This window comes from Bacillus rossius, chromosome 1, assembly GCF_032445375.1.
Source record: "Bacillus rossius redtenbacheri isolate Brsri chromosome 1, Brsri_v3, whole genome shotgun sequence".
NCBI lineage: Eukaryota > Metazoa > Arthropoda > Insecta > Phasmatodea > Bacillidae > Bacillus > Bacillus rossius.
In genome coordinates, this window is record NC_086330.1 from 51,471,247 (window position 1) to 51,490,396 (window position 19,150).

General features: G+C 35.9%; 1 protein-coding gene across 2 annotated transcripts in view; it reads right to left on the reverse strand.

Moving 5' to 3' along the window:
* The window catches only part of LOC134535896 (cytochrome P450 6j1-like), a 64,518-nt gene that overhangs the window by 23,872 nt on the left and 21,496 nt on the right, over window positions 1–19,150 (reverse strand). Inside the window, exon 1 of one of the 2 annotated variants that reach the window (XM_063375269.1) lies at window positions 14,155–15,081. The exons of the other annotated variant lie outside the window; for it this stretch is intronic. The gene's annotated coding sequence lies outside the window, so the exon portion shown is untranslated. Of the gene's footprint in view, window positions 1–14,154; window positions 15,082–19,150 lie in introns of those variants that run through there. 2 annotated transcript variants of the gene reach the window in all.

A 19,150-nucleotide genomic window follows, 5' to 3' on the forward strand; every position in this document is an offset into this window, starting at 1 on the left:
ATATAACAGTTTTTGTGCATCTGAAGCCGGAGCCTGGTGTCGGTTGTGGTTTCCGCATTCTTGGATTGTGATGTCATGGCGGCCATCTTGGATGAACTTGGTCTTGATCTTTGTCATTTACCCCGGCCATTGTCTTGGATTCCTCCATCTATAAATCGAGTGACTAAGTCACTAACGTTGCACCTTTCGTTATGCCTGTCATCTTTAATATTTACGTCAATTGTGCCATTTTAAATTCTGATATCAAATCCGCCATCTTGTATCTTATGTAATTTTTTTCGATTCTGACATCATATCCGCCATATTTGTTCGTCTGCTGGATGTCGCCATCTTGGATGACATCACGGCTACAATCTTGGATTTCTGTTATGCTGAAGGCCACCATCTTCGATTATGTAATCTTTTTTTTTTTGTTCCTAGAGAGCGCTAGAATCGCTCTGTCTCATTCCGATAAGGTCGATGTTCCATTACATAGCAGAGCTGTTATGGTTCTTATCGACATGTTAAATTGTATTTTTTTTACAAAATACATTGGAAGTGCTGTGATCCGCACCATGACAGTCCTGACCACTGGATTTGAATACATATGCATTTACCACACTGCCATAGAGACATTAATCAGATTGAGAATTAAATAAGGTATATATAAAAATAACACATGTATTCAAACTTATAAATATTTTGTATTCGAGGAATAATAGCATCACCTGTAACGAGTCATACGCTATATTTTATTTTTCAATACTCACTATCAGGAGCGCTAGTGTCACATAGTGCGCACATTGTATGCTAGAGAACACTGCCGTTATCTTGAATTTTACCATATTGAAAATACGATGTATTATCCAAAAATCGAAAAAAAAAATGTATAAATAATGTTGAGTACAATTTCATAAAAGTCTTAACTAAAAAAACACACTAAAAATGTGGCGACCTCGGTCCAACTCGACGAAAGCAGAAAAAATGGCGACGGAACCTTCCTCCAAGAAAGCCACCGACAGACTGCCCTCCCACCACTAATGCCAAGGAAGCGACATCGCCAAGGTGATACCATATTGGTTTAATTTTTACCCACTGGAGTGCAGTAGTATTTATTGCTAATGCGCCCACCATATTTTCGGCTGTCTAGGTCACCATCTTGGAAATTCGTAATTATTTTAAAAAAATCCAAAATACATTAAAAATACCAATCATTGATATATTGATTAATTCAATTAATTTAAGAGGCCACTCCAGTGTTTCAGGGGCACTACGCAACCCGCGTTAACCTCATAAGATTCAATGCTATTTTAATTTTGCTTATAACTTATTAACTTATATAGATTTCGAAATGATGCTTACTTGATATGTAAGACAACGATGCTCTTATCAAAGCCCCTTTCTTCAAAAACGTGCATAAATTATGGTTCAAACCTAGACAATACACTTATGCATATTAGTAAAGAATAGTATAAAACCATAATTTATGCACGTTTTTGAAGAAAGGGGCTTTAATAAGAGCATCGTTGTCTTACATATAAAGCAAGCATCATTTCGAAATCTATATTAGTTAATTAGTTATAAGCAAAATGAAAATAGCATTGAATCTTATGAGGTTAACGCGGGTTGCGTAGTGCCCCTGAAACACTAGAGTGGCCTCTTAAGTACTTGGTTCTATCCTTGTTCGATTCAAAAATTTAATTTTATGTAAAAATATTAATTTTAATAAATATAGTGGAAAGGCCTAAAAGAGATTATAGTTCCTGAACTATCAGCCTCCAGCAAGCCGATGATAACATATCGACCACCATCTTGGAAACACGTATTTATTTAGCTAGAAATTTGGAAAAAATTACAAAATAATAAAAAATGCACCCATTAAAATTTTGATTGATTCGATCTTTTACAGTTCTCGATTCGACCCTTGAACGAAACAAAAAAAATATTATTTCAGCTAAAAAATATTTATTTCATTAAATATAGTGAATAATCCTAAAATTGACTTTAATTCCTAGTTTACCAGCCGCCAGCGAGCTGATATCGCCCATCTTCCCCGTCATTCTGAAAATATGTAATTATGACCTAAAAATTCCGATAAAAATTTTTAAATCATCAAAAAATTGCCTGTAATGTAATTTTGATTCGATAGATTGTCGTCTTAGGTAAGATCCTAGCTCGATGCAAAAAATATAATTTTTTGGTAAAAAAAATTATTTATTTTAATGTAACATTGAGTTATCAGTTTCACGAAATAAAACTAATAAACAAATATAATATGTATTATGTAAATTCTGCAAGTACAATAAACAAACAAATTACTAGTGTTTCTCGATTTATGTAGTCTTCTCAGAAGGAGAATTCCGCATGTCTGCGCTAGTGGTACTGTTCAGGTAGCAAGGAGCGCTCGTATCTCCGTCTCTCTCGCGCGTGGGCCCTCTCTTTCTATTAGGCTTGGGCATTGCAGGGTTAGATAATCTCCCATGTCCCGTGACAGAAAGGTGTCAGGCTGCCATGTTGCCAAACTAAAATGCTAGTAGGTAGAGACATTCTTGAAAGTGAGGTCATTCATTCCGGCCTTTCTGGTGTTCGAAGACATCAGCTACCTAACTTACTCTTCGCTTCTAGACCTGCCAGACTCTGGCTTTCAGTGTGAACCGCATCACTTGTGGAAGAGTGTTAAAATGTAAATAAGGAAATGTTGTTACTCTCTAATATAATTTTTTTCTGAAAGACAAAATTTCAAAGAATCTAAATTAAGGATAAATCGCCCAGAAATCAAATATAGTAGCAAAGATGAATTAATTTACTAAATTGCTTTTGGTGAGATATTTAAAGATATTGATTTGATTTTACCTAACAGAATACTTTATTCAAGAAATTAGTCTGTATTTCGATCAAACAAAATTATAAAATATTTAATTAAGGTAACATAGTTCTTGGAAAGGACTAATAAGAATAAAGACGCACAGCAGGAATTTTCAAATAACATTTATTTCAGAAATTAGGTTTCTGTACATAATTGAACATCTGAAAGTTGTTATATGCTTGGAGATATTTATGCACATGCTAAAAACATTAGTTTAAATTAATTTTAAAAAAAAATAGTTGCAGAGAAGTAGGTACGGTTTTTTGATGTAATACCGTCCATTTATGCTTAACTCAACATTTTATAAAATTAACCCTTGAAAACATCTCTGCCCAAAACTGTGTATAATGTAATATTGTCAAGTGCCTAAACATCCGATTAAGTTGGCAATGTAAGCGCAAAGGTATTGTAGTGCGCATTAACGTCTTATAAAAGGTGTAATGTGTTAGTTACCGGCTTCTATAATTGGTGAACTAGAGTAGTAATTAGTATGTTGGCAGCATTTTGAAGTTTGTTATATCATCACATTTCACCCTGATGTATGAACATGACACTATGTCAAGTACAACGTACGTTTTGCCGTTTAGTATAATGATAGAAAACAAGATAAAGAAGATAGTACCTAAGCAAGGTTTTTAAAAAGTGTTTAGCTAAGCCATAACACACAATTTTAAACTTATTACTAAGTAGCCACCACAAAATAAACAGAATGCCTCACTAAGAAAAATATTTTGTTGTGACAAAATAACGCTTGTTACATAGTTTTTTTTTTTTTTTAGCCCAAATACGTTATGAATATTCTATATACATTTGTACATATTTGTAGAAAAGAAACATGTTACAAAGATTTTTAGTTCTTAAAGTATTTTCCAGTTTACACATTTATTTTACCAATTCTGAGGGCCTTAATCTATAGCCAAAACATCTAAACCAATAGCAAAACCAAAAATTATGATGACGCAGTACACTCGTAATTTATAATGCGTAGTTGCTGTAAAAACAAGCGATGCTTATTCTTTGAGGTAACTAAAAAAAAAGCACGTTCGTTTTCGTATTTTACTAACAATGTTAATTTTATCCAAAACTAGCTGCCCGACCCGGCTTCGCACGGCTATACTAATGGAAAAAAATTAAGCCACATCTCCCATTTACAGTAATGGTAAATAAAAAAAATTCAGTGAAAATTTATTACAATGCTGTATAATGTACCGGAGAGAAAATGAATAGCACCGATGGTTTCCCGACTCGTGCACGCAACGTACAACTGATGTACCCGTACTTCGCTACGGCAGTCTACAGGCAGATCACTCTTGCGCCGCTCATTATACATGCCCCTCCTTGTGGGTACGCCACTGCCGCGCGATGCCCGTTGCCATGGAGACGCAGAAGGCATGAACAATGCAAAATCCTGTTCTCATGCAGACAAAGTACCCACTGTTGCCTGGTTTTAACCACCCATGGGATCTAATTTTCGGAAAAAGTCATCCTGCGTAACATAAGGAACATTACTGTGAAGTTTCAAGTCTGTAAAATATATATACTTGAAAAAAAAGGCAATAAAAAACAAATTAAACACAGAGAGAGGAAAGAAACAATAGTTTTGGTTTGTGATTTAAAGTGATAAAAAGTATTTAAATACTAATTGAAATCTTATGAGGGTACTGATTGCTTCGTTGTTAATATCACAAGGGTGTTTTTTACATGTATGGGAAAATTAAGAATTATAAGGCATCTAGTGCATGGCAACAATGTTAATAGGCAATATTAAATAAACTTCTAGCGCCTGCGGCATTGTCAACACACACTTTGTACGAGTACTGCATGTTGTATCTAACCCCCTCCAGCGCATTTGATTCCAAATTGGACTTTTAGTAAGGATCCCTAATGTTATTGATAATATAATATAGCCTATAGCCTTCCTCGATAAATGTAATATCCAACACTGGAAGAATTTTTCAAATCGGACCAGTGGTTCCTGAAATTAGCGCGTTCAAACAAACAAACAAACAAACTCTTCAGCTTTATAATATTAGTATAGATTATATATATTTTTGGTGAAAGGCAGATTTAATAGCGTATAAGTTGCTATAAGCGCCAATATGGAAAAAGAATATGCTGAAAAAAGACATCTTGCATTTGTTCTCTAACAAAATAATGTGTGATATCCCAAACATATATTGTTTTAATGTGGTTTACCATCAATTGCATGTTGTGTGTCATTAAAAAACCTTTAAGCTTCGTTGGGTGACCAAAAATGGAACGTAATTGATCTGCGTGTAAATAGTTACTCCGGAAATTTATTTGTACTATGTATTTTTATGTTATTGTTATGTGAAGAATCACCAGTTTCGTAAAGAATAAACGAAATTCCAGAAATGAAAAATGTATGGTTTTCGTCGTTGACTTATAGATTAAAATGGCGTGAGTTTTTTCCCTGTTTGTTTTCATTCAATGATTTAAATCGTTTCGGGAAATAAGTTTTGGAATAACATTTGTCCTGAGCAATTTCTCGTATCGTTGTATCTAAAAGTAAAAAAACTTCATATCAAACACTGCTTGCACATGAATTATTTATTTAGTCAGTCTCCAGCATTCAATTTACAGATTTTGAAATAAATCTTTATGAATATGATAATTCATATCACATTACCCCATAACAAAACCAGAAATGCATGGGGTCTCGTATACACACATTTTTAATATCTCTATTGTGCAATTTCAGGGGTCACGTATGGCCGGTATTAAAACCACACGTATGTCAAATTAAAATTATAAAATATTATTTACTCAGGGCATAAAACCAGCTTTTAAACACATTATTAAGGCAAGCATTTTACGCAAAAAATTTGGAACGTCGATCAGACAGCTACAAGGTATACCCGCTCCAGCGGTTTCTTCCTCGTGATTGGCGGCCGTCTGCAAGAGAAGACCGAGCTACTGAGGTCAAGTTTGCTTCCGCACTAGATTACTGTGATTGGTATTGCAACAGACATGTACCATATGTACCATATGTACCACATGTACCATATGCATGCCCTTACTAATTTTTAACAAACGTTTAACTGCAAAACACAGGTCAGCTGTTCTTAATTATGTCAAGATAGAGGTTATTTTGTATGAGATTCGATTTGGCAACATTCGGCAACCTAAGGTGTACAATGGACATAGAAATGTATCGCCCCAACAAAAAGATTCTAACATAACTGAAGTATTTATTTAGTGAGAATAAAGTCGTGCCAACAATAATTATAAGACACATTAAACAAATCTTTTCAGATTGCCAGAGTAACAGTTCGAGTAAATTAATTTTTTTGGAGCTTCAGAAGTAATCCGACAAATTATTTTGTGGAAGAAAGCGTGTATTTAGCTTAATATCTTAGTTCCCCCTTATGTCCAAGACAGTATAAAGCAGAAAGATAATCAAGTACAGCACCCCAAACCTATCTGTAATTTGGTAATGTACCTAATTTGTACTGCTTAATTCTTTTTTATAATAAATCAATCGCATTCAAAATATCAATACTGGTTAGCAAAGAACACCGTGAAAATTGTTGGTTAACCTAAAGAACAGCACAACATAAAACTAATATGCTACGAACTAACGTTTTGCTCTCTGAAATGTTTCTTGAGCACTCAATATACATAATATCCAGCCCATAAGCCGTGAAGAATAAACCGCGCTCTTTTGAGCTTACTTCCAAGATAAAGGAAATGAGAAAATTCCTTCCAACTTGTCCATGTAAATATAAGTCTATGAGCATAATTTAATTCTATGAACTTGATCTATTAACACATTTTGGTAAAATATTTATTTTAATCGCTTCCACTTAAACTAATTTAAGAAAATCTTTTTCTCTGACCCTTTTTGAAAAAGATAATATTTGGTAAATACAGGTTGGCAAATTAGCATTTAACTTGAGACCTAGATAACATTATATCTTTCATTTGTTATACAGTACATCAAACTAATATTACAACATAATTAATTTTTTGCTCTATTTATGTTTTATGATGTATTTAACAGATTAAACTATATAATTTAAAAAACCTCATATATTTTCCATTTGATATTGATAAATATGGAAAAAAATATTTTTAACATTTACAGTTACGTGTCCAACTGTTCTGTAATATTTATACTGTATCAACTATTTAAATTATAATTATTTAGTATCTTATAAAGCTTAGAATATAAGCATTTTGTGAGTATTTTAAAATAATTTTTATAATGGTAAATATTTGTTGTTTACAACTCTCTATACATCCGCGGAGAGTAAAATATAAATTTAAATAAATCAATGAACTAACTTTGGTTAAATTTAAATTCAGCGATCCTTAAAACTGAAAATTTCAGTTACATTACTTTATTATTTTAATTGCCTCAAAGAAGTAAAGATTAATCTAAGTTTTATGTCCTTAATTTGTTTCTTTCTTTCTTAGGTGTAACACATAGTCATGTTTTCTGATACTCATAATCAAATCCGGCAAGGATTAATCTATATGAAGTAACCAAAAGTATCAGCTTCCATTTGTTTTTATTGTTTATAGTAACATTATTTCTACCCCAAGTATAGAATGCTACATTTGAAAATACTTATAGGTTACTTATACATATTAATTAACATCACTTGAGTAGCAAATTCTTAAAATACTGGTCGAGGTTTTTGCATGTGGTAGTTGTGCCAGAGTTATAAGCATGTGCTAGATAAACTGTGTAGCTAAGATTTTTAATGTTTTCTTTAGAAATCAACAACCAAATACTGTATTTCCTTTCTGTGGTGAATGTTGGTTGAAAAAGTGGTGGTTGGTTTATTTTGAATGGAATTGTTTGAAAATAAATACATACGCTAGCCCCTTAGAAAATTTTTAATAGTCAGTTAAAATCTATGCATGATTTTAGAATAACAATGTCACTTAAAGTAGCTGACATAGTAAGCCAACATTTTGACGTTGGTTCGCTGAAACCCTATAATTCACTGTGCGTCACAGCCACAGATGCGTGGTTAGTTTCGTGTCTTTCTCATTGTGCCACTACTTATTATTACTAATAAAAATCGGCGGGGTATCAACTGTTCGACTGTTAAACTGTTCGACCGTGGGTCGAAGACACTCCCACTAATCTGCCGAGCCAATAGAGACTCTGCTAGTCACACCCTTCAAAAAGTAACTTTTCTGGTAAGCCAATAGAAACACTGTTGCCCCCCACTTTAACACGATTTAGAGGGATTCGTGTTATGAGGCGGGATTTCAGCTTTCCAGCCAGTGAAAATGACTTCCCAAGAATTCAGGCCTTCTAGGAGTCCGTGGAAGAAGCACCTAAGGAACAACCCAGACACTTTTGCGATGAGTTGGGTCGATCAGTTCATCAGTCGAACAGTTTATACTGATCCGGTATAAACTGTTCGACTGTTGAAGGGTTCACCACGCGCTAGTGGTAGACCAGCGCGCTACCTATGAACGATAACATTAACTAAACACAAGCAAACCTGACATTCTAGTATACCCACAAGATAGCAGCAACTGTGTCCAGGCAACGTCACTTTTTATAGCCGCAAGATAGCAGCAACTGTGAGCAGGCATCGCCACTTTTATGGTGTAGATAAATCTTTCGAACATTCATGATTTGCACATATAAGCCATCAGAAACATAAACTGTATTGAGGTTTAGGTGTTTCATTTGCAGTTGCTGCAACAATGATTCAGACGTTGTAGATGGAATACTGTACCGTGACAAATAAACAAAAAAACTTTTCTCCGGTGACAATAAAAGAAGAAAATATATTGCAGAACGCATCCGATTGTGCATGTTAACAAATAATAAAAATTAAATGAAATAACATATGATCCATAGTTATAAATGTCTAAACTAAGTTTGCAAAATTTTTATGAAAACATACAGGGAAAAGAATTGTAATCCATGGCTGGATGTTACAAAATATTATTACAATTACAAAAATATATTTTAAATTTTTTTCCCGTATACACACATACATACGCCACATGCGCGTGTGCGATGCTATGGATACCAATATGTGGGTGAGCGCGTGTCAGCAGTATTCACTCTTCCTTGTCATCGGGCGCGCGCAGGCCGGGAGGGATGCCGTTATAATCCTTTGCGCGCAGTTAGGCCCAGGTATCCCGCCTTCTCCCCGAGCGCGTATTTCCCCACCACTAACAGACGGCCCGAGCCAACTGGAAGAGGACTTGCAGCCTTCCAGCGTTTCTGCGCATTCAGTCATCTGAGTAGCACTACGGGTGATGGCTCCGTTGCATTGCCTGAGAGCGCGTGACACTGCATTACTTAAACTACCATTATTCATTAAGTTACCCAGGAAAATCCTTCAATTTTTCATTTCGTACACTAAAGAGTATAGCGATGCTAAATATTCACGTGTATTTCATGTGGCAGTTGTGCTTCGTCATAAAATTAATTCTTAATTTTTTCATCAGTACGCTAAAGTTTTTAGTGTCATGCCCTCCGATAGTTAACTAATTTTTTAAGACTCCATATTTTGAAAATTAAAACTTGCTTGTACATTAAAACTTTCTCAAAGTATACCGCGTCATTTTGCGAGAATCCGTTTTGCGCCACGTGCAATAGTTTTTGAACAATGATGTGTTTTATTTTTATGAATATTAAATCAGGGCCCTTGCACGCTTCCGCGTTGTATGTCTGGATGTACCTAGGTACATATGAGATGTTGAAATAAACCTTTCACTACTGATTATTCATTTATTATCTAATGTCCGGGATGGGTTGCAGTGTTGCTTTAAATTTTTTGGTGATGTTAGGTACACACATACAAAGCAACTCTTTCTCATTACTTTTCTTTTTTGCTCTCTTTTTTATCGCTTTCTCTTAAAATTTATTCTCTCAAATTACCATTTTATCTCGCTTTCTCTCTCTTATTATATCTCTCTTATTATATCTTTCTCTCTCATACTTTTTGTCCCTTCTCTTCCTTATTCTGTCTTTCTCTCCTTTACTCTCCGTCTCACTTTCTCTCCCTTTCCCTCCTTCACTCTTTCTTTCGCTTTCTTTCTCTTTATTTGTCTTACGTTTTTATTTCTCTTTATTCTCTTTCTTTCTCTAACACTCTCTCCCTTGCCTCCTTCTCTTTTTCTCTTTAATTCTCTTTAATTTTTGACATTAACTTTCTTACTTTCTCTTATCTCTTTTCTTCTATTTTTCATTCTCTCGTCCTCTTACTCCTTCAGTCTCTTTCTCTATTTTTCCCTTTCTTTCACGCTTTCTCTATCTTTCTACTCGCTCGCCACCATTATTATTCGAACCATAGAAAAGAGGAACCTTCTGTATAAATAAAGAAATCCATATATTATTAATGACAAAGTGTGTTTATTTGTCCTTCATAGGCCATAGTGTCTCTAGTGCATGTTTATGAAAATACTAAATCAGAGAACAGGAAAGCAAAATTGGAATACTACGCAACACTGGTCTGAATTAATAGAAATCAAGTTTGAGAGTAAATTATATATGTACCCTGTGAGGGTGAATATATATTTAAATATTTAATTTAATATTTAATTTTTATAGCCTTGATTGCACTGAGGCAACATTTTGGGCGAAATGCAACATACGGCAATGACGTACAGGCTGTTGGTTTTCAACTGAGGCAACACAGTGCGTCATGTGGCATGCGACATGTCGCCACCTGTCGGGCCGACAATATTGCCGCATGCCACAGAATTTGTGCGTGGGGAGAGGGGTTTTAACTTGGGCATATATGCATAACACGGACCACTCCTTTAAAAGATAAATATAAGGAAGATACGTAAGTCGTCGTCACCCCTCCCCCCCCCTAAAAAAAATATTGTTTTCCAGGTGTAAAATTGGGGGTTATTTCAGCAGATAGTGTAACTTCAACACATAATTTTCTACAAGTAAATGTAGCTCTAAATGTTTAGTAATAATATGTTATTTGTTTTGTGAGGCTAATCCCCCCTCCAACCCCCCGCTGCCTACGTCCCTGGTTATACATTTGTAGAGTGAATGTGCTCAAAGCTTATTGAAATAAGCCCTAAATGTTGTAAATACTTAGTTAAGGGTGGGTGAATCTGTACATGCAACCATGCACGGAACACATTTAAGAAATACATTTTGATATTTTTATGTAACCTTGGGTTATTTTTCTTAGAATGTTAATGAAGTTAATGATTGAAACAACTGAAACACTGTAAATATATTTGGACAGTATTTTTGCAGTATTATTATGTTTAAATAAGTACAACAATGTATCAATGAATGGACTATTTTCCACATAAGTACATTGGGGGCTTTGGTGCGGCCCGAAATAGTCAACACAGAGCACAAGTAATTGGCAGGATTAAATGAAAAACAAGAAAGAAAAAGTCACAATTATAACAATTACGACTACTTCTTCGTGTGATGGCGTTCACATACATGTTACTTTATGCATACCTGTCCTGCCATGGCATACGGCCTTCTTCTGACATGAAGTCCCCTAGTGGCGGACACCTAAGGTTTTCAAAAAATAAAATAAAAACCACTTCGAGAAAAATTATTTTATTTATGAAATAATTAACTCAACTAAGTATGAAATCAAAATAAATCAATAAAAATGCTACGTCTGTATAAACTATTTTATAAAACTAAATTGAACTTTGGTGATAAAAATGCAATTCTTGCAAGTGGCACCTACTAACGGACGGACTTGAGTTCGAACACCCAGCTCCGGACACTTTCAAAACAATCTGCATCGATCACATATGTAGGCATCTGCACATTCAAGATGGGGGTGGTGACTTCTTAATACAAAAGTTTTAGGAAAACAGCAGGAAAAACAAAATGTCTACGATGACATCATCCAAGATGGCAGCTTGGGTAAATGTCAAAGGCCAAGGTCATCCAAGATGGCTGTTTTGACGTCAAAATCCAAGATGGTGGACAATCCTCACAATCCTCTTTTATTCCACACCAATAGCTTGGGTCAAAGTCATTTAAGATGGCTGCTATGATGTCAAAATTCAAGATGGTGGATAATCCTCTTTTATATTCCACACAAAAAACCCAGTTCCCGTATCGCATCGGCCAATTAACCCTATTTCCTATTCTATTTTTAATAAATCGGAGTTTAAAACGTTGCCTACATTCAGGTGTAAAACCGTTTCAAAAGACAAAAGTGGGTATCATGATTGAAGAGCGTAACAAAATTGAAATGGGACCACCTCGAGAGTATACCCTTTCAAACGAAAACATAATTTTCAAAATCGGTCCACGATTGACGGAGAAATCGATTAACATTAAAAAAAAATAAAAACATACACGCTAATTGATATCCTCCTTTTTTAACACGCTTTTATTAGCTAGGTATGTATCTATGTATCTATGTATCTATGTAACGGAATCTTTGAAGGTGATTTTCCCCCCTTTTAAAAGGACGGATTCATTTGAAACTTTGCACACTTATCAAGGACCGATGACAATGCAATAATTTGTAGAGTTTGTCCCATTTTCCTTACCAGGATCCTCAGGATTAATGATTTTTAACACGCTCAACGGAATCTTTCAACGTTATTTTCACCCTTTTCAAAACGACGGATTGATTAGAAACTTTGCACCTTATCAAGGATCGATGACAATGCAATAATTTGTGAAGTTTGTCCCATTTTATTAAAAAGGATTAATTAAAGTAATCAGCGTGGCCATTTAATATAACAACATGATATACAACTGAACAAAAGAGAATGTCCATAGAGAAAGTAATAGTGAGTGCATCAAGAAACAAATTAATCTAAGACAGAAACTAATTCCAACACTCCCACTCTAGGTTCTGTCTTTGACAATATAAATTTGAATAAGCCTTTTTTTTAAACAACTTTAGCGACACTCCCTCAGCTCGTTAGTCTGTGGGATCTTTTAATTGTCCATTACTGGTGGGAACAACAATGATAAATAAAACTAAAACACAAAAAAGAGATGAAGATTGGAGAAAAAAAATACAAAAGTCAATTGAAATGATTACTAGTAAAAAAAAAAGATAAATGTCAGTTCAAATAAAACACGCTTTTGTAGGTAACCAAACTAAAAAGTAGAAAATAAATAATAGTTAAAAAACTAAACAAACACGCTTTTATAGAAAATCAAACTAAAAAGTAAAAAATCATTTTCAATAAATTTAAACTAAGGATAATATGATTAACAAGAAATTGAATTTTATTGTAAAAAAAAGCGTTGAGTGCTTTTTAAGATATTTTCAAAATGACTACTTCTACCAATATCTGTCAATAAAATATTCATAACAATTGACAACAAGCAACCCACGCTTTTTTTTTTACAATAAAATTCAATTTCTTGTTAATCATATTATCCGTAGTTTAAATTTATTGAAAATTATTTTTTACTTTTTAGTTTGATTTTCTATAAAAGCGCGTTTGTTTAGTTTTTTAACTATTATTTATTTTTGAAGTCGGTTAATAACAAGAAACGCGTACACACTAAAACTTAGCAGTAACACTAACTTGGATCTTAAGTGACACAGCGTTCTCCCACCAAAAACAGCAATCGCCCACTCCCACCGCGGCCTTTCGTGTCACTGGCCAGCCGTGTCCCGTGACCCTGTATTGCTACGCTCCCCCGCATCCCTGTTCACCATCTTTGAATTGCACGCGGGTTCTATGTCATCTGTACGAATGGGTCAACTGCCCGAACCCTTTCTCCTTCACCCCACCACGGTACGGGGGAGGCTTGGCGGAAAGGAGGAGGGGTTCTGTATTCATTTCAGACCAATCGTTTCTCCTTTACCCCACCGCGGCGAGTGAAGGTGTCTTGAGGTTTCACTATTCCGAAGAAAGTTGTGCAGATGGATACAGGTCGTGGTTGCAGTCACTGCGTTTTCTACACTTATCTCCATTGGCTTTCGAAACACTCGGAAAACACTCGACATCAATCCAAAGCAGTTTTCTACTATCCGATGTGCACGTGAATGTCTGTAATTGTATATTCTTTGGGGTGAACCTATGTCGTGACCACCAGCATATGGTTTCATAATGTGCACTTATTTATATGCAAAGGATATGCATCGTCCATAACGAGGAGACAGTTTGATCATTTTGTCCTACCTTGCAGAGCCACGGGAAGTGGAAGAGACAATTCGTTCTCGGAAAGATTCTTGTACGAGTCAGTTGGCCGGAAAACACCACCGTCTGATATCCTACCTTGACATCCGATGTTTGCATACATACACACACACATAATTATACATGGCATCGTCAACTGCCATTAAAACTATGCTGAAGGTTCCATTATAATTATAAAACTGACTACATACCAGTGTTATTTGAGCAACGAATCAGTACATGTTTGCCGTCCACGGCGTCTATGCAGTGTGGATAGTTACATGCAGTGGGGAACTCTCGTGCTTAACTTTTCCATGCTTTAGGACTGTTTGGAATCTGGAAAATAGTTATCAAGCATAATCGTAACACACAAATTTTGAAGATTTCGTCATCTGTGCAGATATTTACTTTATTGTAATGTCAGGTCCCTCCATGTACAGTTTACAGGTTTTCTTCTATTCGTAATAAATGTTTTGGAAACATTTCCTATCTTATATAACGATACCTAATAGTTAGGGAGCGAATGACATACATTGCCCCACGTGGGCAATTAAATAGGACGCCCCCCTCCCGGTTAACACATGTTTCTAAGAACAGGAAAAGTAATGCTATTCTAGTGTACAGTGTTCAAATTAGTGGCACCTTTAGTGCTCACTTTGGCCATTACCACGAATAGACAAAACGTGTGTGAGTTATCTATATGAAAGCTACCACACGTTATTTATTCAGGATGACACGGAGGTGATAGATGGTGAACAAAGTGCTGCAAGTCAGGAATCGACAGTTATGTCTATGAACGATGGAATTGGACTGGCAAATATGACTCAATATCAACTGCCACCTAGCCGAGTGAGCAGATAGATAATAAAAAAAGGAAAGTGCAAGAAAAAGAAACTTTCAATGGAAGAGGAAAGGAGGGAAGAAGCACACGCAATTTTAAAGGCATCTGTTAGGAGAGATGACTGATCAGTGTATGGAGAACATGTGGAAAACGAATTACGCAAATTAGCACCAAGAGTACAAGCAATAGCGAAACACAACATAAACAACATCTTGTTTGAGGCAACAATTGACAAATACGATTTTCATCCTCCCGCCTTTACAGGCAGTTGCAACTACACACCATCAACTTAGCATGTACCATCGCTTATTCATCGCATTCATCTTCATCTGTTTATACAAGTGAAACACATTCACCTTCACTACTTTCACCAGAGGTTCATAATTCACCATCATTAGCACCTTACAACGACAGCGACTTGACCCAAACACAAGTACAGTGCAACAACGAAGACGTTGATTTCGAACTACCGATTTCACATTAAGTCCAGACTTAATTTCCTAATGTGTCTGCAATGCTATAAAGCATTAAAGTTTCTATATGCTATGGTTTCGACTATATTATGAATTGCGGAGGTTGTATTTTAAAGTTATAACACCTTTTTCCTTTACATAAACATTTTTGTGTGATATGTTAGTTTACTCTTTACTCTTGAGCGTCCATAAATTGTTTTCAGGTATTCATATGTAATCTTGTGTGTAATGCGATATCGATTAATACATTGGTCACTTTCATTGCAGAAGTACAAATTTATATATATATATGGTAATGTAAACTAACGCTTATATTTTTGTTTACTTACCTTCACAGCGTGATTCAACACCTCAGTAAGAGCCCTGCATACTTCTGGTACGATCCGTGAGATGCTGGGTTCCGAAACACGAAACAAGTACATCAGAGACGCGTAACTGTCCCCACTTGCGATAAATCTGAGCGTTATCAACAATCGCACTTAAACTGGTATTGCTTCATGGAAGTTGGTGTCGCACTTTATTATAATGGGCATAATCTTCTGTAGAAAAATGTCGAAGTCTTCCTGACTCATTCTAACAAAATTTCTGAAGTGTGCTTTGTCGTCAGCACACAATTTGTCATAAAATTCGTTTTGTGTCTCTTGTGGTGTAATGAATATTTCGCGCCTCCAACACAGGGGCCGTTTCCTCCTGCGAACATTCGCAATAACAATATAAGCTGCAGCCGCAATAGTCTGTAAATACGTCCTTGTTGACCAGAATCTGCCAGGAAACTGTCGATTCAGAGAATTGCGTTTGTGACATGCTACACGTTTCGACAAGGAGCGTGTACGACACAAGGCAACACATGAAGCATGCGGCACCATTATGCATCTTCCGGCAGACGACAAGCCGCATGCTACATTAGGCGACAGCTGTTGGAATTGGGCCTTACTCAGAAATGCACTACGTATGGTCGAATGAGGTAGCGCAATCGGGAGGACTCTGGTTCGAATTAGTTTCATCAATCTTGATTTTTACCAAAAGGTTTTCCGAAAGAACACTGCGCACGTCTCTAATGACCTCCCTGTCTCGTTGTAACGAGCTATCTGGCTAAACGTTTACTGCATCCCCAGTATACAATGATTGAGCAGTAGCCTATTGTTCAGAAAATAAATAGGAAAATAGCACTATAAATTACTTTTATGCAAAAGGAAAATTAAATATGGGGTAGAGAGGGGCAATTCCGATCACTTCAAATTGTGTTGTGAAAATAAATTGTTGAAAATAAGATTAAGTTATTGAAAATACATGAGCATAAACTTCAATATGTATAGTTAATATACCTTGAATGAAAAAGGTAATTAATGGCACATTATAAACTTACAAAAAAATAATTCTTTAAAAGGTGATATCACAGGATTCCCAAAACAAGTGGGGTAATTGCGTTCACACACGGGGTAAATCCGATCATAGTGGGGCAATCATGATTACACACATTTACCGCATCTGAATTGTTTCTTTCCTTTGGCACCCACACAGATTTCATGATACCAGCTTCTACATTTCTGGCACTTGATCCAGTCCCCTCTGTTGGCAGACTGGCCCCATCTTCTGTTGCAAAATCAACATGGTGCGTCACTCGAATCTTTCATGATGAGGATTTATTTTCCACTAGAGTCCATTTCATTTTCTGCAAACAGTATTCGTCTCTTCAATATGCAATCTATCTGTTTCTTTTTTAATGTGGCAATTTTAACTTTTTCTGCTGTTGCCTTGATGTTTCCATCCGATGTCAGATGTCGAGATTTCTGCTTTCTGGTTTGTTTCGGTGCATTCCTATTTGTAGATGATTTGTTTGGGGTTGGAATGATGTCATCAAATCCAATCAGTTTCTGTTCACTGGGAGACTTGGACGTAGAAGCTGATATGGACATGGTGGATGAAGCTTGGGAACTGGAGCAAACTGTGTGTTTGGACGGGGAATGTTGGCTGTGTGACTTATTTTGAACATGATCAAGAGAAACATCAGATGAAGGACCTGAAGTTTGCATGGTGGATGATTTTGTTGATGTAGAAGGAGATTCAGCTCGGAAAGCTACAGATGGTAGAAATTTATCCATCGAGATAGCCTTAGGGTTAAATGGGTAGAGACCAGTACACTGAAACCCTTTAGTAGCATTCACATGGGATGCAGCTTTGTTCCACGCAGCTGTGAAAATCTTTCCTAAGTCAGACTTGGTGATCGATTGTGTTGGGTTGTTGTGAATGAATGTGGTTGCTTCTTGATGGTAGAAAGTTTTTAACGGTTTGAATAGTGTGCGATCTAGAGGTTGAAGGACATGAGTGGTATGAGGTGGTAAACAGAGAAGTTCAATTTCATTTTCTCTGCATTAGTTCAGTCATTTAAGCGAACAATGTGATGTGTGTCCATCCAAAATAAGATGGCAAACACTCTGACATTATTTAACCAATGGTCATATTTCAAGGTACAAACTTGACACTTTTTCGCTTTATATATGTCAAGTTGGTAATACATTTATTTTATGGCATCGAGATGAAAAAATGTGTGCGAGTTATTTAAAGTGTGGCCAACACGGAGTGCGACCAGCCGACTCTTTCTTGAGTAATATAGGGTGCGACCCGCCAAGCATCGGCAGTGAAACCAATCACCGCAACGGAATGTGCGGTAGTCGAAAAGATAAACATCAGTATCTACAAACTGGCGACAGCTAATGTCTTATCTTACACTTACAATATTAGGTCTCTAACTGTCCCCTCAGCTATCCTTGAACCATTTAGATAATACTTTTTTCTGTCAGCTTTGTGCACCGTGACAATAGAGCAGTGTCGAGTAATCGCTTTTAAGATTAGTTGATAAATACGATCCTTTCTGTGCTGTATTCTCCAGAGCAATAAATTATTTCCTGTGATCTAAATAGCCCCAAAAGCGTGATCGGAATTGCCCCATTTTGTCGACTTTTACCTTTGCCGTCCAAAATGTAAGAGGAAACTGGTTTTTATCAGAACTGATACAAGGATATTTTTTTCCAGTAAATATGCTACATGAAGAAACCAAAGTACTTAAAGATATCTCGTTTCTGTAATTGTAGCTTCTTATTTTGGAATGTGAGATTTTATTGGGAGTGATAAAAATGCATGGCGTGACTTACCTTGGTGTTGAATCGCTTCCTTACACACAGCAAAGTTTAGAATAACAACGGAAATTTTTTACCACGTGAACACCAACACTCCCAGCTTGCGACTGATGGGATGATATTGTTTCCTTTCGGCTCATGGCTTGCTGTTTTGCCAATTCTCTTATTATGATCGGATTTACCCCATGATCAGAATAGCCCCGCTCTACCCTGTTTGTTCTTCAGTTGGACTTAAATTTTGAATTGGTTTTTAACTAATTTTTTGACGTGATAACGTGTAAAAAATCGATGAACGCCGGCTGCATACACGAAAAACGATGACTCACTGTCCCGTTACGCTCATTGTGCGCATGCGCCGCCTCATCTCTCTCCCACTCGATTGGCCTATGCGTCCGAGGAGAAGAAAGACAGCGGCAGCACACAACTTACATCTACACGTGAACTGTTTCGTCGACTGTTTATAAAGTGAAGTGAAAAGTTAATGTGGTTTTCATTGTTTATTACAACAACAATTTCGGCAATAAAGGTTAATTATTCTTGCATTTTAAAAATCAGATTACTAGTATAATTTCAAGTATTTATTCTTTTATCTATACGAATAATAAAACTGTTCGAGGTGAAAAGTCTGTACATTGAACAAAATCATGAAAAAACTTTTGGAAATGACGTTTTACATTATTGGGAACACAAAAATATAATTTTAAAAATTTTTGTCTGTTTGTCTGTTTGTCTGTTTGTCAGTTTGTCAGTTTGTCTG